This window comes from Ceratotherium simum, chromosome 23 (genome assembly GCF_057802395.1).
Source record: "Ceratotherium simum simum isolate JZ-2026a chromosome 23, ASM5780239v1, whole genome shotgun sequence".
Classification (NCBI taxonomy): Eukaryota; Metazoa; Chordata; class Mammalia; order Perissodactyla; family Rhinocerotidae; genus Ceratotherium; species Ceratotherium simum.
Window position 1 is genome coordinate 33,553,673 of NC_141922.1, and position 25,119 is coordinate 33,578,791.

Genomic DNA, 25,119 nt, shown 5'->3' on the forward strand with positions numbered 1-25,119 from the left:
ATCAAAAATGTTTACTCAGTTCATATGCATACTATATAACCCGTCTTTTTAGTCATTTCCAATATATTTTAGGATTTTTTTGAAGGCTGAAAAGAAGTTCAGTAAAAGGAAACCTCTTTAATTTCCTTAAAACAAGTGTTTTTGAACATGGGGCCATTTTGTAAGAAAGTCTCTTAATATTAACTACTCTTTTCAACATAGACTTCTAATAGGAATATTCAAAAGCATCCTAACAGGAGTTGCTTTCAATTCTAATCTCGCCAGGGTTTCTCATCTTCAGCCCTACTGACACTTGGGGTCAGACAATTCCTTGTTGTGGGGGACTGTCCAGTGCAAAACTGTCCCCATTGAGAACCACTGTTCTAAGCCTATCTATAAGATCCATCCCTGAGGTAAGAGAAAGTGATTGCTCTTCTTCCACTGTGACTAACATTTCTATCGCTCATTATTCTGTCCCATCAAGCCATTTCACCACTTTTCTTTTAATGTCTTCACCTTAGGGCAGCAAAAATTCCACTGACTATTTCCCTAAAGCATACCTGATTTTAGGGAACAATCTTCCAGAAAAACTATTTCCAAATTAGGCTTCTGAGGACAAGGAAGTGGCCCAAGCGTACGATCCTTTGTATTTCAAACAGGAGGTGAGGGGTAGAGACGGAAGGGTTTTCTCATTTCACATTAAATTTAGCATTCTATAAATGAAGTCTTCAACTCCACATGCTCATAAGATCTTCAGGTGCCTAAACTCTGCCTTTACTTGACACCCTAATCAACTAGCCCAATACTCCGTCCTCCTTGACCCACAAACAAAATATAAGATTATGTTTCATTTGAATAGCACTCTGGGGAGAACAGAATTAATAGCTAAAATAATTTATTCTACCTTCACTACATTGTTCTAAGAATAATAAATGAAAAAAAAACATGGGAATAAAAGCAGAATATGATAGCATATGTCTTTTTATTTAAACTTCCATCTGACAGATGTCCTGAATCATGGACATATCTCAAAGGGTACATTCCAACAGTTACTGTACTAGAAAGTGGGCCACCACTGTCACATGAAATAAGAGGACATGCACTGGTCATTAGAAACTTGCTGTCCTTTCTGCTGTGTCCGTCCATGCGTCAGCGATCACCCTGCAGAACAACCCATACCATGGTCCTCATCATTTAGAGTTCTCACCTCCTTTCATCTGAGTCTCCCCCCTGCCATTTGGATGTCCCGGAACTATTGCTGATGGTTCAAACACAATCACAGAGCCCAGCCCTCCTAGATATCAGCAGACAGCAGGGACAGTTCTTGTTCCCCCTTCTTTGAGTCCTTCCGCAGATGGCACTGGTTTCCAGAGTCGCCTTCATCCTCATTTCCCATATCTGGTAAAGTCTTGTTTAAAATATGGCACCGACGACAGAACATAGCAAGATGATCCGAGGCTGGGGACATGGTGACAACTCCCGCCCTCATCCCTCCAGTTTCTGATCCTGTACGCTGTAGAAGCTTCTTCCCTTCTTGCAGTTGCTGGGTGAAATCTTTACTAGTCAATAAGACGTTTTTGCGTAAAGCTTTTTGCACTAGATGCTTGTTTATTCTACTTAATCTATTCTTTTCCTTTTTAAGTTATACGTATGTACATGTGGGGAACTCAGAGGAGACCCCCCCTCCCGAGAACCTTTAAGTGCCGGTCACTCTGCCAGGCTTCTCGGCCCCGCTGGCCATTTGGAGCCATCGCAATTCCTGAGTCCGCGGGGAAACATCACCGCAGGGGCAGGGGCAGGGGCAGCAGAGTGAACTGCGGACCCGCTGAGCGAAGCCCCAGGCAAGGACCCCTGGATCCGGAGCCCCTCCAACCGCGGGACTCCTAGGATTCCCTCCCCCAGAGGCTGGACGGCCGCCTCCTCGGGCTACCGAATCAGAGGACAAGACCAGCGTCAGGTTTGGGGTGTGCGAGGGCCAGGGAGAGGTTAGAGAGGAGTATCACTGGATGTGCAAAGAATGTGACCCTGGGGAAAGGAGGTAGAAGAGACGTAGGAAAACACATTTCCCTTAATCCCCTTCCCGTGCCGCCTGTGGAGCCCTGGATCTCTTCGTCATGGAGACAGACTGCTGCAACGCACGCGACTCCGGGCCGGCAACACGCATACAGGCGCGCACACACGCACACTCACACGCCTGCCGCGAGTTGCACGCTGCAGACTTCTGCCTGACTTCCCGGCCCAAAAAACACCGCACCTCCGGGGCATGGAACAGACACCACTCCCCTCCGCCCTCCTGCAACACACTCGTAGAACCTACACTGCTGGGAACCACTTAAGGGAAGCTCTGGCTGCTCCCCTGTAGCTGACTACCCTTCCTGGCTGCCTGATCTGTCCAAATCTCCTACAAGATCGCCTAGAGCGAGCAGTCCGGCAACCTAGCCAGGCAGGAGATGGAGGAGGAGCCTGGGGTGCAAGTGAACCTCAGAGAGCCGCTACTAAGTCAGTATTCAGGGAGTCGCACGTAGCCTCCAATCCTTTCCTGAGCCTTTCGGCCCCACGAGCAGCCCTGTTCCTCCGCCCGATTTCTGCACCGCTCCCCTCCTGCCCTTCACCCAAATCCCTCAGCGATTTTCCAGTTGCCTCTCTCCATCATTATATCGCCCTCACCTGGTACCGATTCCCCAAATTATCCGAGTCCACTCGTTCTCCGGAGCCCACTGTCCCTTCCACCGGCGTCCTCTGCTCTCGTTCAAATCCGCTTTCCACGCTCCCCACTTTCCTTCCATCTTTCCTCCCGCCGCTCCGGCCAGGACACACTCACCCTCTACTATGCCCCCACACACTGCGCTCTCAGGCCGCTCCCACCCTACCCCAGAGACACCCCGCTTTCCCTCTGCGGCTGTTTGGGGATGCTGGGGCGCCCGCATCCCCAAAATCCAGCCTCCCCATCCCGCACCAGCCCGCTCTCGGCCGGCCTGCCGGATCCTCTCCCTCGCCGCGCGGTCCTTCCCTCTCCCGAAGTCGGCCCCTCTGCCTCTGCCGGCGTCAGTGCTGCCCTCCAGCTTTGCCGGTCCCCCCTGCTCCAGCATCCCAGCGGCCACCCGCTTTCAAATCGGCCAAGAGGCTCGCCGAGGCGCCAGGCACAGGGGGCAGCGGCTAGCCGGCTCTCCGGAGCGCCAGCCGCATCTCCTGCCCGCCTGCTGGGCTCCCCCGGGCGCCAAGCCCTGGCCCCACCGCCCAACCGCCTCACAAACTTACTTGCGGGTCGCCAGGAGGGGGCTGCGGTGAGCGGCGGCGGGCCCCGCGGCGGCGAGTGCGCCCCTCTCGGCGGGGCTGGGCGGCGCGGCGCCGGCGCTGCGCTCCCGCGGCCGCGCGGTGAACGGGCTCAGCCTGACGCAGCCCAGCTCTGCCCCCGCCGCCGCCGCGGCCGCCGAGCGCTTCCACACATGCTCAGTTTCCGGACCTGCCCGCGTGGACGCTACCAAGAGCGAGCGGCGGCGGGGGAGACGGGAGCCGCGGAGCGGGCCACCAGCCGGAGGCTACCATGCCGGAGGCCCGGAAAGAAGGGGGGCGACGCGTGCTAAAAATAGCTCCTGCGGAAGCCACAGCTCCGGCTTCAAGCGCACGCACCTCCCCGCGCGCGTCCCCGCCGCCAGAGGCTCGAGGGCTCGGGGCCCGGGAGCACGAGCTGCTGCCGCGGCGCGGACCGGAGCGCGCGTCCTGCTAGGTCCCTGCCCGCACCCTGAACCCCATCCCGGGGGAAACGGCGCTTCCCCTACCGGCACCCGCGGCTTTCGCCGCAACTAAGCGCCAGGCTTCCCCGATTTCGGGCTCCTGCCTGCCCGCCAGCCCTAATTTTAAGTTGTCGCCAAAGAAACGATGGAAAGTTGAGTTAAAGCGATGAAAAACCTCCGCCAAGGCGAAATTGGCTAAGAGTTCTGGAGAAAAAGTTTTTTTGGATCCTTGGTTTTGCTAGAAGGAAAAAGGAGGAAAGGAGGGCGATGATCAACAGCACAGAGAGGGCGCCAAAGGGCGGCGAGGGGCGGGCTGAAGAAAGGGCTCTGCAAGAGCTTTTACAATGTAGAATTTTCCTCAGGGCGTTTATGACTCCTCTTTCTGCAGGATTTTGCGTAGTTCGCTGACACCTACCCTGACCTTGGTGATTTTGTCGTTCTTGTTATCTGAACTGTAATTTCCTTCCCCCACGTTTTATCTCCACCCTTCCTCCTCCAACCCGGCTTTAAATTGCAAAAAGGGGCCAAACTGGAGACAGGTGGATTTTGACACCGGAACTGGAACCTGGCCGTTTGGTAACCCTGCGGAACGGGGGGTCGGTCCTGTTGCCAAGTTGGGGCCAGGATATGTCCTCGGTCTCCTGAGCATCCACCATTTTTAGCTTCATAGTCTCTCAGAACCCCCGCACCTACAAAGTAACTATTTACGCGCTATTCATTTTCAGTATATTCTACCTTAATTTCTGATAATCAACTTTTGAAAATTTTCCTCCTTTAATGTGAGAAATACAAATGTTTCCTGGGTCAAATACCCGTCTTATTTCATTCACCCCTCACAACCACCCCATAAGAGAATCGTTATTATCCCCGTTTGACAGATGAGGACGTTGAGGTTCACAGACACTCATCTCTTACCTGGAATAATAGTGTTGAACCCAGAGTCTGCCAGACTAGAAACTTCCATGGTTTCCGCATAACCTATTGCCCTGAATCCATAGCTTTACTTGAGATAAGAGCTGAAGAAATTTAGGAATTATTCTCTGCAGAATGCTAATAATTGAAAAATGTGGATTACAAATTTTGTTCTCCATTAGTTTTCCCCTAATTTCTCTCTGGGCATTCACAGCTTAGATTTTGTGTGTTCTGTTGAAAGGGACGTGTTTCATTTTTATTTTTTTCATTCAGAGAATTGACAGACTCTTCTAAGAGCAACGCATTCACTCGGAATGTGTTTTATAATATCTCAGTTCAGAATCTTTGCTAAGGCTACTTTCTCTTGCCATTGTTACAAATTAGTGAGGTTTTGCTAACCCTGCTAAGTAATGTAGGTGTGCTTTTTCACACAACTGTGTCTATTTGGTGGTATGTGTCTATTTGGGTCAAATCGTCCTCCCTCTTAACTTGTTCTTCCCTCCCCACTTACAATTTACAGCCGTGTTTAGCCCAAAATAGATGAATAATTAATGTTTGATCTTTGACTTGCTAGTCTTCAGCTTCTTGATTCCTTCCTTTAGAGTGAATCTCCAATAGATGTCATTTCCAGAACTAGAGGCACTTTGTAATGACAACACTGTTTTCCTAATTTTCCATGAGCGATTCCTTGGGAAGATCAAAATGGAATTTCCTTAGGGTATCAACACAACTTACCCATTCCTTTCTGTAGGTAGTGAAAGAAGATGAAAAACATACTTTATCTTTGTCCCAGTTGTTTTCCTTCTTCCTTTCTCAGTAATTAATCTTAGGGTGGTTATGATTGAACATCTTCATGCTACAGCATGCACACTGGGCATAATTATGAAACAGTCCAAGTCAAGACTTTTTGATTTCTTACCTAAATATATAGTTTAAAAACATATTGCATTCAGGACTCTTAGTAGCAAGTGACAGAAACTCAACTCTAACTAAGGCAAATAAAATACATTGGGCCATGTAACTCAGAAGTACAAGGGGTGGCAGGGCTGATCCATGGCTTAACCATATCAGCAAGAATGTGTTTCTCTTTGTCTCTCACTTGCTCTCAGCATTGCTTTCTGTGTTGGTTTCATTCTCCATCAGACTGTGTCCAAAGTGCAGTTCCAGCGCTACACAGATGACAAAGTTTTCGATCTTCCAAAGAAAGCAAACCTCGGGCTCTGAGGAGCAGATCAGTCTTTGAAAAAGGACCCTGGTTTGGCTGTTCTGCTTCATACGCATAACCTTGTGCATCCCCTGGGAAAAGAAACCCTCTTGAAAGGAGAGAAGGTATCCAGTTAGTGGAAGAAGGGATAGGAGATGCTGGCAAGATAGAAATAATAGATATCCACCGCAGCCACGGACTGGCCTGTTTCCCTCTAGACACAAAAGGACAGCAAGCCCCTGGTGGAATATTTGTTGGTTCGAATTATTCAGAAATGAGCAAAAGAATAGTAATGCTTTGTAGGCTCAGATGCTTTGATTTTCCTGCCTAAGGGTAGCGGCTAGTCCCCTCTTGTTACATTTTCATCTTGATTTCAGGGCCCAGTTACTTCCAAGGTGGTGCCATTCGTTAAAATCATCTAATGAGCCTCCAGCCAGGTGAGGCCTCCAGTCCACAATCTGTCTCTATGGGAAAAGGACGTTTTCCATATTCTTAAAGCCCATTCTTTCTTTTTTGATTTAACTTACCCTATCACTGTGTAAGCCATTTGATAATAAAAAGTGGGCTTTTTCTCTTTTGCCTCCAATCCTGAACATATAAGGGGATATGCTGCTCTTCCTATAGTAAATGTACTATGTCTTTCATATGGGTCACTGCTAGAATTATTTAAATAAATGATTATCCCTCCTTTTCTCTTTACTCATCCTGGAATCCATGCAATTCACTCGTTACCTCTCTTAATATTTGTTTATGAAAAAAGGAATGCAATCCATGAATCACTTCATTTAAACTGCATTTTATAGTTTTATTAAAATAGTCAAATTCAGGATCTTTTCCTTAATCTTTTTGCTTGTTCCCTTCTTTGCACATGGTCTTCTGGGAACTCCTCCCTCAGCTTTGGTCAGACCACACCTTCTTATTCCACATCTCTGGTATTCCTCCTTTCTTCTCCTTTATCTCGCCTCTGCAGTTCTTTGACCTTCTCTGACACCACTCTCCCATTTGTTTTAGTTATCTATATCTTTCCTTTTCCTCCTCCACTGAACCACTATTCATGGAGGTTTGGGACTAGGGCAAATTTATATATGTGTGTATTTTTATCTTCTTCAGTGCTCAATAGATGCTTGCTGAAGCATGAATGGGTTATAAGGGGAAGGTAGGTATTTAGATCTGAAGCAAGAGGACTCAGGGGCTAGCATTAAGTCCCCTGGTTTCAGAGAGTGGAGAAAAGATGGAGGGGGCTGATGCTGGAGGTAGGATGGTGTGGGATATAGACTTTGCCTATTTCACCATTTTGTCTGGGGATAGCTCTGAATAGCCCCTTCTTTCCTCCTTCCCTTTTTCTTACCAAACTTCTCTAACTTGGAATTCCCTCAGTATGATCTATGTCATATTGCCAAGCATTTCTGATTTTTCCAGATATTGGCACTGACCATTGCGCTGCTTCTATTACATAGAAGCAGCCCATTTTAGACACTTGGGCACTGGGCTGCCTCTCCATTGCACTTCTTTCAAGCTAAATTTGCTTTCAGAAAATCGGAAGTAAATTAGGAAGGTGAAGTACTTTATAATTGAGTTCTTTAAGAGAAAAGGAACTATCAAGATGGCTTCATTGGGCCGGCCCTGTGGCTTAGCGGTTAAGTGCGCGTGCTCCGCTACTGGTGGCCCGGGTTCGGATCCCGGGTGCGCACTGACACACCGCTTCTCCGGCCATGCTGAGGCCACGTCCCACATACAGCAACTAGAAGGATGTGCAGCTATGACATACAACTATCTACTGGGGCTTTGGGGGAAAAAAAAAAGGAGGAGGATTGGCAATAGATGTTATCTCACAGCCGGTCTTCCTCAGGAAAAAAAAAAGAGGAGGATTAGCATGGATGTTAGCTCAGGGCTGATCTTCCTCACAAAAAATAAAAATAAAAAAAAAATAAAAGGAGTTGGCTTTAAACAAAAAAAAAGATAGCTTCATTGAAGAGCTATTAATAGCTTGTCTTCTTGATAGCTTTTTCCCCTTGTGAAAAAATAATTCTTAATATAGAAAATTAAATGGAAATAATTCAAAGTCACTAATGCCCAAATTATTCTTTCGTTTCATGACTATAGATAAATGTCATAACAGATCAACTGATGATATGTACTAGAGATATAAATGTTCATTTTCCCCTCTCTCTGCACTTCAAGGCTAAAACTGCTCTAGGTAATAGTCATGGGACATTAAGGATGCTCATAGTACTTGTGAATCAAAGATGCTTCTTGACTAAAAGACAGCTCTGATGGCCCTTTCCTCGGGGAAGAAGAATGTGGGTAATTATGTACTTCAAATATCAGGCTGCTCTTTTCTTGCCTCTAAATCTAACACAAACATGACTTAGTTATTGAACAAGCAGCCAAGTCTTGATGCGGCTGCAACTCTTTTCACTTCTTGAGTCCAACGCTACAATAACAAATATTTCTAACATGTGATTTCAGATTCTCAAGTATTGTCAAGAAATTCACGACCATTAATTTATTTCCATAATATATTTGAGTATAAGGGATTCAAAATACTAGTCTGCATCAATTAGTAATAATAATAGCCAATTTATTGGTATCTCTATGTGTCTCCTTCTGTGGTAGCCACTCATTTTGCATACTATTTATCCTTTAATTCTCATAGCAATCTAATGAGACAGTATGTTACTTAGCATCTTTTTGGTTTTATACATAGAAATCCAATCTAAGCTGGTTTAGGTGAAAAGGGAGATTTTCCGGCACAATAGTGGTGCAAACTATAACCTCCAGAAGACAGGGGGACTTGTCTAAGCCTCAGCGGGTGGAAATACTACCATGATTCTGTCCATTTCTCAACAACATCTCTCTCTTGTGTCAGCTTTATTTTCCCATCTTGCAGACAGGTTTCCTCTACAACCTGCGTAGTCCAAGGATCTCTCCATTAAGTAGAGACTGAATCTATTCCATTTATTTTGGCTTAAAAATTCCTGGAGAACCTAGTGACTTGCTTCCAAAGAACAGGGTAAGGAAAAGGAAAAAGAGAAACTTTACAGTGGGGAATCTTGGCAGACACCACTTCAACCAAGTGATGAAGATTAACCTCATCAGCGATGTCGGGTAGTTATCTTTACATCCTGATACGATGTGATATGAACAGCACCTCGTCTCTGTGGAATTATTTCCAAAAAACTACAATTCTAGTCCAATGATGAGAAAAATATCAGACAAACCCAAATTGAGGGACATTCTGCAAAATACCTGACCAGTGCTCCTCAAAAGCGACAGTCACAAAAAAACAAGGAAAGACCAAAAAACCGTCACAGACCAAAGGAGACCAAAAAGACATGACAGCTAAATCGAGTGTTGGACTGAATCCTGGAACAGAAAGAGGAAATTAGTGAAAAAATTAATGGAATCTAGAGTTTAGTTAGTAGTAATGAACCAATGTTAATTTCTTAGTTTTGACAAATGTAAGATGGTTACCATAAGAGAAACTGGGTGAAGAATATACAGGAATTCTCTGTACTATCTTTACAACTTACCCATAAACGTAAAATTATTCCAAAAGTTAAAAAATACATTTTAAACTATAGAGAAAAAAACTAATATGAGTAAAACAAATTCCCTGGGAAAAACCATGCTCCAACCAGCTTGGATCAGGTGCCCATCCAAGACCAATTAACTATGAGCAGCAGGCAAAGTCATCTAATAGAAAAATGGCCCCTGGGTCCCACATTTGCTGTTCCAGCCATTCCCAGAGAATGGGACAGTTGGAGAGGGGGGAAGTAGATAGCTGTGAGCCAGGAAGGGATCCATTTGGTGAGAATACAGATGAAAAAGCTAAAGGTCAAGGGCCTGAGTACTGTATTTCATCAATTCTAAGTCAAAATAATCCATATTTTAACCTTTATGAAATTGGGGTGGATCTTTTCTTTCTTAGTGATATCATTAATGTTTTAGATTTGATGAAATACAGTAATTTGTCTGTCAAGATAGTAAATGATGATCTTAATCACTCTATTATCTGGACTCCAAAAAAACAAAATACACCTTTGACTTTTGTTCCTTTCAAGCTTCGCTCAGTATTGACCATACTTCCATTTAACACAGTGCTAATTACATCAACCCAAACTGCAAAAACAGAAGTGAAATCGAAACCATGACAAATTTGACCTAAGAGTTTGTTATTCTGATTAAGTTATCACCAAGACACCATACATAGCTAGAAAATCAGATGGAGTTCTGGGAAATTAGGATAGTCAAGAACCAAGATTTAGGCTATTTTGAAAGTAATATACATGAAATATTATGACACTCTATTTTAGAGAACTCGTTTTGATATTTCAGCTCAAATAGCTAGAAAGAAGCTAGATTGATTTAAAAAAATAAATTTTCTTAACATTGTACCTAGTAAGTTTAATAAGGTATTATGAAACCAGGAAACCTGGACATTTATGTTTCATCCCTTTAAGAGATAATAACATGCTATTAGGAAAATAACTTAAGAGAATGAGACAGAGCCTCTGTCAATTCAATTTTTAAATTCATAATCATGTATCGTGCACCTGTTAGTCAGGCACTGTACTAGGCCCTGGTGACATTGTATTACTAAAAGATACACTTAGTTCCTGCTTTCATGGAGCTTTTATTGTATAATTACAAATGAAGTAAGAATTTAAAAAATGTAGAAGTTCAGGGAGCGTATAACTGGGGAATTTAACTTAGTCTGGATGGACAGAAGTGACCTAAGGAAATGGTGCTTAAGCTGAGACTAGAAAAATACGTACAAACCTTTATTGAGCACTTGTTGCATGCCAGGCACTCCATTAGGTGCTTTACCCAACCTGACAGATATTGGTCCAGAAGGTAGCCTATCATATGTTCAGAACTCTTTCTAGAGGTTTTATTGTAGGCAGAGGTTGAAAGGCTAAAGTCTACCTTTCCCAAACATCCTCGCAGCTGGAATCCCAGATATGATTTAGGCTCCACCCATCAGAAGTACCTATTAGGCTTTTGAAATTGGAGCTGAGTACATGGAAGAAACATGGTAAACTTGAGACTTGCTGGCCCAGTAACTACAGATGTGGCAATGTCTTCCTGATCCTGAGATAACAGCTCAGACAGTGTTCTGACAGTACCCCAATCATGGCTACAGTGATGGGATTCTCCAGCTGGCAGTTGCCACAAAGTCTCCGTGAAACCACACCTCCCTTGTGGCAGAGGTAACTGCTCTCCTGGTGCGCCATTTTTGTGGGGTTGTTCTGCAAGTCCTTTCTGGAGGCTCAGTGTATAGCCTGCTCCTCTAACTAGTCTAATAATTTTTGTAAGCACTAATTCCTTGAATAATTTCTCCATAAGATAATAACTGTGGTTTTTTCTATCTGCTACTGAAAGAGGGATTATACAGTATTTGGTGCCAGAAGTGCTTGCAGGCCATTAAGGAAGGAAATCTGGGATCGGTTAGCTAACCTGGTGGGGTTTGAAAGGAGTGAGATACTAGAAGTCCACAATAGTCACTGGTGAAGTGCTACCCACATTATAACCTGGGGTTCCTTAAATTACGTCCTGTGGTTAACTGAAATGAAGTGCCTGATGAAAGAGCAACTTTGGAGCTCCAAATGGTGTTACCATGACACAGTATGATGGGAATGGAAAATGTAAGGAATGTGGGGTGGGCTGACTGTCCATAACTCTATTAAAGAGCATAATGAAAGAAAATGAAGGGTTTAGGGATTTAAATTCTTAGCTCAAAGCGTAGCCTGAGAGAACCGGAGTTTCTACAATGGTTCTAACAAAAACAGTTATCTCTTATTTCTAGCTGCTGGAATTATGTATCAAAACATCAGATGTGGAATCTAATCCTATGGATCCTTGAGTTACAATTTAGTGCGAATTCATGGTCTGAAAACAAAGGGATTGATTGGGAAATTGTGTGATCCCAAGAACTGTAATGATAACAAATATATATGATGACATTTGGAAGAATGACTCCATATTTCCTGAGCCCAAAACTCCATTGAGCCTTCCATGTCTGCAGAAATGCCTTTCTTTGATTGCCTTACCTGTAGTTACCTCCTCTGAGGTAGTTGCCTTGAAAGATGATATCTATTCTCCTTTCATCCACCTCTACCAAATTTCTTCAGTCTAAACCTGGAGCATGAGTGAAATCCTAGCATGCCAAGGAAGTGGGGTAGGGGGTGGGGGCAATTACAAAGTCAACCCAAATAGGGGTTCCACCTGCTTAAAGAATACAATATTTGGCTGTTTTTAAAACTCTATCAGCAAGAACCGGCGGAATATGTGTGTGTATGTGTGTGTGTGTGTGTGTGTGTATTCTGAGGTTGCTGGCCCAGGGAAGAAAGGGGGCCATAACTTATCAATGTGGAGGTACTTATCAGAGAGTCTGCATCTGATGTACTAGCTTGAACAGCTGGGAAAGGTTCTAATGGTTTGTTCACTTGCTTAACTAAATCCTGGTCTTAATGGTGAATTATACTGAATGAAGGTGAGAGCCTGGAAAATCACATGTGTAATATAAAAGGGATCGAGAAGTTATGGAGATAGCGATGTTGGAGAGGCATTATCAAGGAAGATTGGCTCAACTACTCCCTAACCATTTGGTGCCTGAGAAGACTCAGAAGACTTTTCTTTTATCAAAACGCTAATTGCTGCATTAACTCTCCTCTGGCCATGAATGAAGGTGGGAGATGCTGGCATTGAAATGGTTTCTAGGATTTAATGGAAATAAAAGATTATCAGGGTGAAGGAGGCCAGGTAGCAATTTAACCACCAGAGTCAAGGTGGATGATTATCATAATGGGTGATGGGGTGCCCCATCGAGATCCTTGGAAGTGGCTAAGAGATCACGGATACCTCCTGGGTATCACACTAAGGTCCTACTTAATCTATACAGCCAAGGTAACTTTTGTTGTGGTGAAAATAGACTTGACTTAAACATCACAATAGAGAATCATGGCTCCCCGCGTAAATTCCAAATCTGAGTTAGGGCCCTGGAGTCTGGGTACTCTCAGAGAGGGAGCCTGCATCACAAGTAGACACTTGATCTTTCTCCTAGTCTTCCCCCAAAGGACCCGCAGTTATTTACCAGGGTGACTGTATCTTGGGAAAAGGCAAATACCCATACCTCCCCGGGGTTTCTTGCTTTCTAATTCTAACCCAGAGTGCCACTGTGGTCCACTGGCAGGTGATAAATAGAAATTCTGTGTTTAGTCGGTGTCACAGAGGGCTCCATGATTCTGCAAACCGATTCTGTGCTTAATTCCCCTCTCCCTGAGTGAAGAGCTGGAATATATACACTCAGCAACTGTTATTAACTCCCTGACACTATCATGAATGCTTTCAAGGTAGAAAAGTCCTCCCCTCACAAAAAAAAAGAAACTCCCCAAAAACCTAGACCTCAACCCCCTTAGCAAAGTAATAAGTAGTGAGCCAAAGCAATATGACATTTCTAGGGGAATCACAGAGAAAAGTGTTACCACCAAATACTGGAAAGTTACAAGGATAGTGACTACAATCACATCCCCAATTTAACTCACCTGTTGGATTTATGCACAAGCTATATGGCTCCTGGAAAAAGACAGAGGATTCTCAAAAGCTTAATTAGGTGATTACACCAATTGCAGTTGATTTTTCAAAGGTGACCTCATTACTGGAACAACTCAAGACAGCGCCTGACACCCAGTATGCAACTATTTATTGGCTAGATGCGTCTTTCCTTGTATCCATAAACACAGAACCCCAGAAGGTGTTTGATTTCACCTTTACTTGATAGAAAAGCAGGACAATTTACTGTCTTGTCTCAGGGCAAGATCAACTCCCTGGTTCTATGCCGTAACACATAATGCAGATGCCCCTTGATTATGTCATCATCCCCTAGATTTTATGCTGGACAACTACTCTAATGACACTTTCCTAGTACTATCAGGTGGTCAGAAAGTAGTAGGTAGGTACACTAGGTGCCTTGATAAGACATATAGGTCACAGGGAGATAGATTCAAATAAAAATTACCTATATGTAAGTATGTATGTATGTATATACGTACTTAGTATCCAATTATTTATTTGATGTTGCTCCTCTTGACTAGAATGTATGTTTCAGGAGAGCAGGGATGGTGTCTGCCTTGTTCACCACCATCTTCCCAACCCAATCTTGGCGTCTAGAATAAAGGAGTGTTCAATGGATAAGTGTGTTCTTTGCTGTACACCCTCTTCCAAAGAGTGGTGAAAGTTTTATAACTTTATTCAGGTAGAGATGAAGTTTTTACTGCTAGCATTATAATTCAGAAAGATTTTGAATTCTGCTAAAACAAGATATAAAATCATTTGGAGGAAGAAGCATGGTTTGGAATAGGTAATAAACATTATAAATTTCCTCAATTCTCAGTGACTTGTGTTTGCAAGAACTTCCATTTATGAAAAAGGACAGAATAATTACTTACTTTAAAAGATGCTAGGAAGATAATGGTCACATAGGGCAATTATGATATTCTTTTGTGTATTTGTTGTTTGCTTTTACTGTTTAATATTGAGCAAACAGTTCATGAAACATCAAAATGATGCATATTTAATAGGACAGGAGGTCAAGGAAACAAAAGAAAGAAGTAAACAAAAATGAAACATCACTAAGACATTATTTCATATCAGTTTTTGTTAAAAGAATTCATTAATGGGGGAAAATATGTGATGTGTGTTTTTGCTCATCCAAGTAACGGTGAAAAATTTAGTTTTTTACTAAAAATTAAATTGCATTGTTTTTTAAAGCTTCTAAGGTAAGATAGAGTGAGCAGAGACTCCTTCCTAAATAACCAATACATTATGCGAACAGAGAAAAATCTATACAGGAAACCAGGAATGGGTCACCTATTTGCCATATTTTGCTAGTGCAGGACAGATGAATTTGCTTCACCTACCCACCTCTCAACATGTCTAGTATCGGCCTAAACGTCACCTCAGTGACACCCCATCTCCACCACTCGGAGTTGGCTAGATGTTCTTCCTAAGTACTCTCAATTTATCATTCCTCTATAATACTTAATGGTTGCAATTGCATATTTTCTCATCTGATGCCCGAATTGAGGGAAGGGGCTTATCTTGCTTCAGATAATATCCCCAACACTGGCATAGTGCCCAGGCACAAAGTAGCCTCCAATAAATATGAATGAACAAAGACACAAAAGATGACACTTGTCACTCTCTCTACCGACAGAGCATCTTCCCAGATTTGAGGGAAAAGGGCCTGGTTGTTCTTGATGATGTTTTTTAATTCAGAGAAACAAGAATGGAGGTGAGGATTGACCATAGGGTTAGAAGGCCCCCAACCTGGACTTGCAATTTCTTCTGAGGATCAGCATCATTTGACCCATTCAGCATTGGGAGAAAGCCCTTTATTTTGCCTGTTGTGCAAACTCTTGTACAACAGAGGAACCACTACAGTGAGAGGGCTTTTAAAGGCATTCCCTGCTGTAGCTATAGAGATCATCAAGTTCTTTCCCCATTACCTAAAGGCTGTTATAATTCTTTTCTTTTACGGTTATTACTTTTTATGTCCCTGTCTGCTCCAAGGCCCTGAGGCTCTATGTTTTTTAATGTTATTGTAAATAGTATTGCTATTTTAATTTCATTTTCAATTGTTTGCTGCTAGTATGTAGAAGGGCAGATTCTTTTATACATTGACATGGTATCTTGGAAATTAACTTGTTAGTTCTAGTAGCTTTTTTATAGCTTATTTAGGATTTTCTATGTAGAATATCCTATCATATGCAAATAGAGACAGCTTTACTTTTTTCTTTCCAATGTTTGTCTTTTATTTCTTTTTCTTTCCTTATTGTAGTGGCTAGCAATTGAATTACAATGATGAATAGAAGTGACAAAATAGACATTCTTGCCTTTTCTTGATCTTAGATAAAGTATACTCTCAGGTATACCATTAAGCATACCATTAAGTATGATGTGATCTGTAGGTTTTTCACAATGCTCTTTATCACATTAAGACAGTTCCTTCTCTTCTTCATTTTTCTGATAGTGTTTATAATACATGGGTGCTGAATTTTTGTCAATTGTTTTTTCATTCATTCTGAATTATATTGAAATATACTGAAAGCTAAATCAAACTTTTATTCCTGGGATAACCTTCACTTGATAATAACATATGATGCTTTTATTTATGTTACTAGATTCAATTCACTTACATTTTGTTGAAGATTTTTGTGGATCCTCATCAGGGGTATTTGTCTGTAATTTACCTATACTGTAATGTCTCTGTCAGGGTATTAAGACTAGCATAGCCTCAAAAAATGGTTTGGGAATTTTTCTATCCTTATCTATTTTCCAAAATAATATGTGTAAGATTGATACCGTCTGAAACCATCTGGGTCTGGAGTTTTCCCTGTGGAAAGGTTTTTGATTATCAATTAAATTCAATTACGAGATAGAAAGCTATACAGATATTCTATTTCTTCTTGAGTTTTGGTTAAGTTATATTTTTCAAGGAATTTGTCCATTTCTCTAAATAATTGAATGTATCAGCTTAAAGGTGTTCATAATCCCTTATTATAAGTTTAATGCCTGTAACTTGTGTCATGATAGCCCCTCTTTCATTCCCAATGTTAATACTTTGTGTTTTCTTTTACTTGATTAACATTGTTAGGTTTTAGGCTAATTTTATTAATCTTTTAAAAAACAACCTTTGCTCTTCACAAAAATTGACTTAAAATGGATCATATACCTAAATGTAAAATGCAAAACTATAAAACTCCTAGAAAATAGCATAGGGAAACCTAGATGACCTTGGTTATGGCGATGCCTTTTTAGATCCAACACCAAAGTCATGATCCATGAAAGAAATAATTGATAAGCTGGACTTCATTAAAATTAAAATCTTCTGCTCTGTGAAAGACGATGCCAAAAGAATGAAAAGACAAGCCACATACTGGGAGAAAATACTTGCAAAAGACACTTCTGATAAAGGACTGTTACCAAAATTGTACAAAGAACATTCTGAACTTAATAAAAAGAAAACAAACAACTGGATTAAAAAATAAGCCAAAGACTTTAAGAGATACCTGATTCCAAAAGATATACAGATGGCAAATAAGCATGTGAAAAGATGCCCAACATCATATGTCATCAGGGAAATGCAAATTAAAACAATGATAAGATACCACTATATATCCATTGGAATGACCAAAACTCAGGACACTAAAAGCTGAGGAGGCTGTGGAGCAACAGGAACTCGCAGGTACTGCTGGAGGGAATGCAAATGGCACAGCTACTTTGGAAGACAGTTTGGCAGTTTCTTACAACACTAAACATATGCTTACCATGTGATCCAGCAATCGTACTCCTGGGTACTTACCCAAAGGAATTGAAAACTTTCATCCACACAAATACTTGTTTCTAGCAGCTTTATTCGTAATTGCCAAAACTTGGAAACAATGAAGATGTCCTGTAGTAGGTGAATGGATAAATAAACTGTGGTACCTCCAGAAAATAGAATGTTATTTGTGCTAAAAAGAAATGAGCTATCAGTGAAAGAAGCCAATCCGAGAAGGCTACATACTGTATGATTCCAACTATCTTATGCTTCTGGAAAAGGCAAAACTATGGAGACAGTAAAAAGACCAGTGGTGGGGCCAGCCTGGTGGTGTGGTGGTTATGTTCGCCCACTCTGCTTCAGCGGCCCGGGGTTTGTGAGTTCGGATCCTGGGCACAGACCTACACACCACTCTTCAAGCCATGCTGTGGCGGCATCCCATATAGAAAGGAAAGGAGGAATGGCACAGATGTTAGGTCAGAGCCAATCTTCCTCACACATAAACACACACAGACACACAAAAGATCAGTGGTTGCTTGGGGGAAGGTGGGGAGGGATGAATAGGCAGAGCACAGAGGATTTTCAGGGCAGTGAAGATACTCTGTATAATATTATACTGATGGGTACATGTTATTATACATATGTCCTAACCCAAAGAATGTACAAGACCAAGAGTGACCCCTGAGGAAAACTATGGACTTTGGGTGATTATTATGTGTCAATGTTTGTTCATTAATTATAACAAATGTACCACTCTGGTGGGGGATGTTGATAATGGGGGAATCTATGCACGAGTGAGGGCAGGGAGTATATAGGAAATCTCTGTACCTTCCTCTCAAACCTAAAACTGCTCTAAAAAAATATAGTTTCTAAAAACAAATTTTCTGTCTTTGTTATTTTTTTCTATTGTTTCTGTTTTCTTTTTCACTGATTTCTGCCCTTCCCGTTATTATTTCTTTCTCTCTAACTACTTTGAGTTTAATTACTTTCCCAGCTTAGGGTGGTAATTTAGACAATTAATTTTGAACATATTTTCTTCTCTACTATAGGCAATTAAAGCTATATGTTCACCGCTAAGCCCTGCTTTAGCTGTATCCCATACATTTTGACATGCTGTGTTTTCATTATCATTCATTTTTAAATATTTTAAAATTTCTCTTTACATTTCTTCTTTAAACCATTGGCTATTTAGAGGTCTGTTGTTTATTTTCTAAATATTTTCAGGTTTTCTAGATGTCTTTTTGTTATTGATTTCTAATTTAATTCACTTTATATTCTTATCATATATTATATATCCCATTATATTGTCTCTTTTGGTGAATATTCTGTGTACACCAGAAAAGTGTGTGTATTCTGCAGTTTTTTTAGTGTATTGTTCTGTAAATACTAATTATGTAAAGTTGGTTAATAGTGTTGATGAGATGCTCTATATTTTTATAAATATTTGTCTACTTGTTCTATCAATTACTGAAAATGGAGTGTTAAATTTTCCTGTTGTGCTGTGGATATCTTTCTTTAGCTGTGTTGGTTTTTGCTCCATCAATTGTGAAGCTCTGTTATAATGTGTACATAATTAGGATTGCTATGTCTTACTAATGAATTGCCCCTTTAATCATTCAGCAATGTCTTTCTTTACCTCTATGTCTAATATTAACATTGTTATTAATATAAATGTTAGTATAACACTAGCTTTCTTATCTTAACTGTTTACACAATGTGTCTTTCTCCATTCCTTTACTTTCACTCCATTTGTGTCTTTGTATTTAATATGCATGTTTTGCAGACAACTTGTAGTTGGGTCTTGCTTTTTTTTTTTTCTCGTGAGGAAGATAGGTCCTAGGCTAACACCTGTTGCCAATCTTCCTCTTTTTGCTTGAGGAAGAGTGGACCTGAGCTAACATCTGTGCCCAACTTCCTCTTTTTTGTACGTGGGATGCTGCCACAGCATGGCTTGATGAGTGGTATAAGTCTGCACCCAGGATCTGAACCTACGAACCCCAGGCCGCCAAAGCGGAACATGCCAAACTCAACCACTGCACCGCTGGGCCAGCCCTGGGTCTTGCTTTTTTATGATTTTAATCTGGGAGTTAATTTCATTTGCATTTGGTATAATTATTGGTATAATTTGGTTTAAGCCTACCATCTTGCTGTTTGTTTTTCATTTGTGATTTTGTGTTTTGTTCCTCTGCTGCTCCTTCTCTTACCTTTTTGGGGGCTAATGAAATATTTTTTAATATAACATTTATTTCCTCTATTGATTTTTTAATTATGTATCTTCTTTATTTTTAAGTGATCGCTATAGCACAACACTTCTGTTATTAATTTATTGTATTTTTGGTGGTTGCTCTAGATAATAAAATGCATCCTTAACTTATCAAAACTGAATTAGATTCAATACTGTACCATTTCACATTATACTAGATATTCTATACTTCCTATTTCCCATTTTGAACTTTTTACTTTCCACCTGATATTTCCCACTCCACAAATGTAATAACCTTAGAAGAATGTAATTTTATTTACTTGTCAATCTCCTGTACTTCATGTTATTGTTTAATGTCTTTTCCTTCTACAGATGTTATAAACCTCACCTTACACTGTTATTGTTTTGCTTTAAACAAAAGTCAGCTATCTTTTAAGGAAAAAATGAGAAAAAAAACAGTCTTTTACATTTACCTATGTAATATTTATTTTCTGTAGGTCCAACTTTCCATCTGATCCTTTTCTTTTAGCTTAAAAGACATTCATTCCAGTAGTACATTTCTATCTACAAGATTATCTATGTCAAATTCCCAAGAATGACAGTATGATTGGTCCAGCTTGCCATTGTTGGATCAATTGTTTTTATAAGTTCATGTCAGGTTATGGATTGGCTGCCATTAAGTGTAGAATCTGCACTTGACCTAATCAGCTGTAGATGGAATTTGAGGATGGGTCACATACGACCAAATATTACTGACTAGAGCCACCTCTTCAACAGATGCTGTAGTTGGAATAGTTTAACCTAGAACAATATTAATACCAGCTACCATTCACTGAAATTTTATGAGGTTCCAGTCCAGTTTAGCTGTTTAAAGAGATTGTTTTATCTAATCCTTACAGTTACCTCAGGAGGTGGTTATTTTTATGTCTCAGATATGTTAAATAAATTTCCTAAAGTCACAAGATCATTTATTGTGGAGCTGGAATTCAAAGCCTAAACTGCATAACCTCAAAGACTGTGCATGTTTTTCAAAACCACCACACTGTGCTGTTTTCTATAAAATGAACCAGTTGCCAACATTGCCTAAATAATCTACTTGAAGAGGTGCTATGGAACAAAAGAATGATAACTAGAAAAAAATCCCTCAAGAATGATGAAATTTTAGTTGGAAAGTGTTGGCATTAAAACTATCTAGACATATAGAGCTAACTCTAGGTTGTCATTTTACATATGGTTACAAAGTTAATTATAAATGTGTTTTTTACTAGGAAGATACAATATGTAGTGGAAATAGATGACAGTGATTACAATTACATAAATGTCCCATTTTTCATGAAAGAGTTTTTAGAAAATTTTGGTCTTTTAGATAGATAATGTAAGAAATGAAAGAATAATAAACCAGAATTCAGAAGTGGTGATCTCTGGATGGCAAAATTATGTCTAATTTATTTTATTATACTTTTCTGTATTTTTCGAAACAATAAGAAAGATAAACTTTGTTATAAAAATATATTTCCCCTTTTAGGTCATGAAAGGCTCAAAACACTTGAAACATGTAGCAGCTGTGATTTTTATTCCAAAAATGCATCTATGCAGGAGATGTTTCCTTTGAGTCAACTTAATCCATCCAAAGCTCCCCCTCTGTCAGGCTGATGGGAAATGCAGTCTTAGACACTCCTAAAACTCTCCCTTACAACGGAGTCCTGCAAAGGCCTTGATTGTTGTATGAGAACTACGTAACAGCTGAAGGCTCCCACCTTTAATTGATCCACACTGTTACTGGTCAACTGGCCAGTGTCCAGAAAGACCTGGGTCCTTGAAGGCCAACGGATCTCTCACTATCTTGCCACCTAACACATAGGAAACTTTGCCATTTTCTTGAGGTCCTGCTATTCATAGAATTTATGGCTCTCTTCTGCTTCCTAGGCTGGAGCAAATCATCATATCTCTACAACTTCCCTTAACTCCCTCAAAGCACTTACCTCTCTTCCCTTTCCCTTGTTGGATAATTCTCTTTTCAGTTAAGGCTTGCACGAAAGAGAGGAAGAGATCTTGTTTTTGGGCATTTAAAAAAAAAAAAAAATCTCCATTTTGTTCTTTATGATGAGTAGACAGCCAAGCATTTTTGGCAGTCAGTACAGAGAAAAGTTTTTAGCTAGGTGCTGGAGTTGAAAGGAACTACAACCCAGCTGGGAAGATAGGCCACCCATATGGAAAAATAATTAGCCAGAGAGAGCCAATGCATAAATACTAAGTTTAAATTGGTGGTGTTAGTTTCATTGTTATCTCTTTCCAATGTCTTTAAATTTTTTCTACATTGTTTTTCTACTCTTTCTTTTATCTGTGCTTTGTTTTTTGTTGTTTTTGGATTTTTTTCACATATCCTTAACCAGTATGCTCAGTCTTTTCCTCTAAATGGAAGCAGACAGATTTCTTCCTTCCTACACAGTTTACTCAGTGGGTATGTCAGAAAGTTTTTGTTTTTCTCACACAGCAAATTAGAAATTTGAAATGTCAGGTAGACAGATGTGTTAAAAGTTCTTGTCAGGTAGAGGAAGAGAGATGATTCAACATTTATACATACAGGAAAAGCAACAGAATTCAATTCTATTATGTTTTGGAGAGTATAAATCTCATAAATTACAGTTCTGAATTCTTTCAACAAAATCTCTGCCTTTTCAAAGGTTTCTCCAGAAACACCACATTGTTAAAAAAGCAAAGTAATACCACAACACAACTGACTGGCTCTCTCATTTTGTCCCCTGAGTTGTCATTTTATGAAATTTTTTATGAGCATTTCTTTCTTCTCTACATATGCCATCTTTAATGGAAGAAACCTAGGGTTTTCTTAAATGAGCTAGTTTGTCCAATATGTATAATCTCATCTGGCTTTCCTAGTCACCTCAGTGTCTGTCTTTTTAATCCATTAGATAGAAAAATGTAGAGGAAGAAAAATGATAAGGGAACATGTAACTATTTGCAATCCTCTACTATTAGAAGATTGTAATGAAACACAAAGAAAGCCATTTAACCCCTTTCTCTTCCCCCAACATTCCCCTATGCTCATTTGTCTTATGACTCTTTGTTATTGTTTTGAGGCAGACATTGATTCTTAACATTTCCTATTTTCAGGATCTCAAGAACACATAACTAGTGTATACTAAATGCATATTGTATCATACATTATTGTTCTAAGTTGAAAGAAGCTTTCTTTTTGGACATTACACTTATAGTGTCAAAAGACTTGGGTTCTAATCTGTACTTCTCTTCCTAGACAAGTGATGTTACAGTAGTGACAGCTACTCTGTGTTTTAGTTTCCTCATTAGTCAGATAAGAAAAAGAATAAAGTCAGGTTCCTAGGCTTGTTGTGAGGGATACGAGAGAGCCTCCAATAGTTGCAGAACGCATAACATGGAAAGTACATATTTGGTATTTTAAAATGCTTTCTTGAATATCAAGTAAAAGAAAAACTAGTTTATGAGTTATATTTAGAGGTTAGAGATTTGTCTATATATTTTTCCTCTCTTTGGATATATATCAGATGCCACTAGGCAATACTTGAAGAGTTTTGGGGAGAGCCTTTTAAAACTAGCATGGTTCTATGCAGTGCTCTCTGCCAAATATGTGATTTGCTTTTACCATTTCTTGACTTCTGCTCATAAGCTAACTGTGATATCTTTTGGTGTTTTCCAACTCAATTCCAAATTATCAGCTGCCATTTGCTACCCTTTATTTTCTCCTGCTGACTTTGCCATGTGCTTGCCCAGGACAATTGGCTTTGCTCTTCTTGTCTCTAGAAATTACCCTGGCAGTGATGTCTGGCAGAGTTCAGGAAGGGGCATGGAAGTAATTTAAAAGTTATTTTGGAGTCAGAGCCAAGGGAAGAAGTGTTAGTATGACAATAATATTAAAGGCTAGTACTTTATAACAGTATTTGTTTACTAATTGGATTCATTTAGCTCTTTTCCTCAAAAGAAAGCCAGTTTCTGAAATTTTTCAGTCCTAAAATGAAAGATAAACCTTATTTGATCTTTAAAAGACAAAAGAGCCTTACAGGGGTATCTAATATAGTGTTTGTAGCTCACTACATTTGTTTGTTTATGTAGTCTTCCAATTTTAGGTAAGCATTTAATAAAGGAAATGCTGTGTGGGTACAAATTTGAATCTGACATAGACTATGTTTTAAGAAGCATTACATGCTGAATAAAGAGCAAAAATGTTAGAAAACAATAGTAAGGTGAAATATTAGAGGCATAAAGTCTCATGGGAATTTAAAGGAAAGGGAGATTATTTCTAGTTGCAAAAATCTAGAGAGCCTTCATGTAGGAGGTAGTTGTCTATCTCTTCTTTCACTGTTAATTGGTATTTTGTTGTGAAAAAAAAAAAATTCATTGGAGGCTAGGAAAGAAATGAAGAAATACCAGAGAATAACTACAAGGAAATAGAATAAAATAAAACTTTTACTTCCAAAGGTTAGCAATGGAAAGGTGAATTAGTTAGGTTTGCAGTAAAAGTCAAATTTCAACTGTAGCTTAAAGAAAGGCAATGTATTGGGCCGTATAACTGTAAAGCCCAGAGGGATGTTAATTTCATGCATAACTGGATCCAGGTGCTCAAATGATGTCACCAGGCACTCTCTATCTCAGCCTGTTGACTGTGCTTTCTTCTGTAGTAGCTTTACATTTACAGAGTAGCTGTATTGGTTGCTGGTTATTCTAGGCTATATGCAGTCAAGTAATCAACTATAGTGGAAAAAGGTGTTGGGCCTGATTTTTTGGCTTCTGTTTGGTAAAGCCTGGTTTCATGCCTATCCCTAAGCCAATTGCTATGGCTAAGGGAAGGTGGTTCTTTGATTGACCAGGTCTGCGTTATGTGCAAACCCGTAGAGCTTGAGAATGGAGTTCGCCCCAAGGTAACTCCATAGTCTGAGAATGGAGAGAGGTGGTTCACCAGGAAAAACCAGGGTGATGTGACTAGCAGAAGGATGACTGAATGTTGGGGCAGCAAGAACACACGATATTCCATTACCAAGGGGAGACTGCAGGTCATGGGAGAAGAGCGGCTGACTAAGCAGGCCTGACTGTCTCTCTGGTCACTGCCATCATCTTTCTGGCACTGCAGTGCTCCTTCTTTAACACTCTAATTCAAGTATATTTTTCTAAAAAACAAACAAACCTCGATTGGGTCTCTTTAGCACAGCTGAGGCTGACTTGAAAAAAACACTAAAGAAATGAAAGGAAATAAATACTTTTAAAAATAAACTGAGGCATATTAAAAATTTTAAGAGTTTATTTGAGCAAAACTTAATTCGAATTGGGCAGCGTCAAACCAGAAGTGGTTAGGAGCGCCCTACCTAAGGAGTCAGGAGAAAGACATCTAGAGAAGGTGTGGAAACAAAAAAGGAAATTATTTGATTGGCTACAGCTTAAAACCTAGTTAGCTGTTTGTGATTGATTGCCCTTAGGTTTCACTTTCATAAGCTGGAGGCGTTTACAGGCTTAGATTTTGGTGTGCTTACATAGGCTGCCACGGCAGTGGAGCCGCATCAGTCTAATGGCCTCCTTGTTTAATTAATTTAATGATACAATGAAATATAAATATTAGTATTACAAAATAAAGATTTCTTTTAAAGAAATTATAACGTAGGGGAAAATATTTATTGCCAGCATCCCTTTCCTGCTTCCTTAATGCCCAGATTTTTGTTCCAATACCCTCATCTCTCTGATAGTGTCCACGTACTTCAAAGGAAACTGAATGCTTCAT

General features: G+C 40.3%; 1 protein-coding gene across 3 annotated transcripts in view; it reads right to left on the reverse strand.

The window, feature by feature from the left end:
* The window catches only part of OXR1 (oxidation resistance 1), a 508,823-nt gene that overhangs the window by 437,695 nt on the left and 46,009 nt on the right, over positions 1 to 25,119 (reverse strand). For 2 of the 3 annotated variants that reach the window (XM_004431253.3, XM_004431252.3), the window contains exon 1: positions 3,238 to 3,332. The exons of the other annotated variant lie outside the window; for it this stretch is intronic. The gene's annotated coding sequence lies outside the window, so the exon portion shown is untranslated. Of the gene's footprint in view, positions 1 to 3,237; positions 3,333 to 25,119 lie in introns of those variants that run through there. 3 annotated transcript variants of the gene reach the window in all.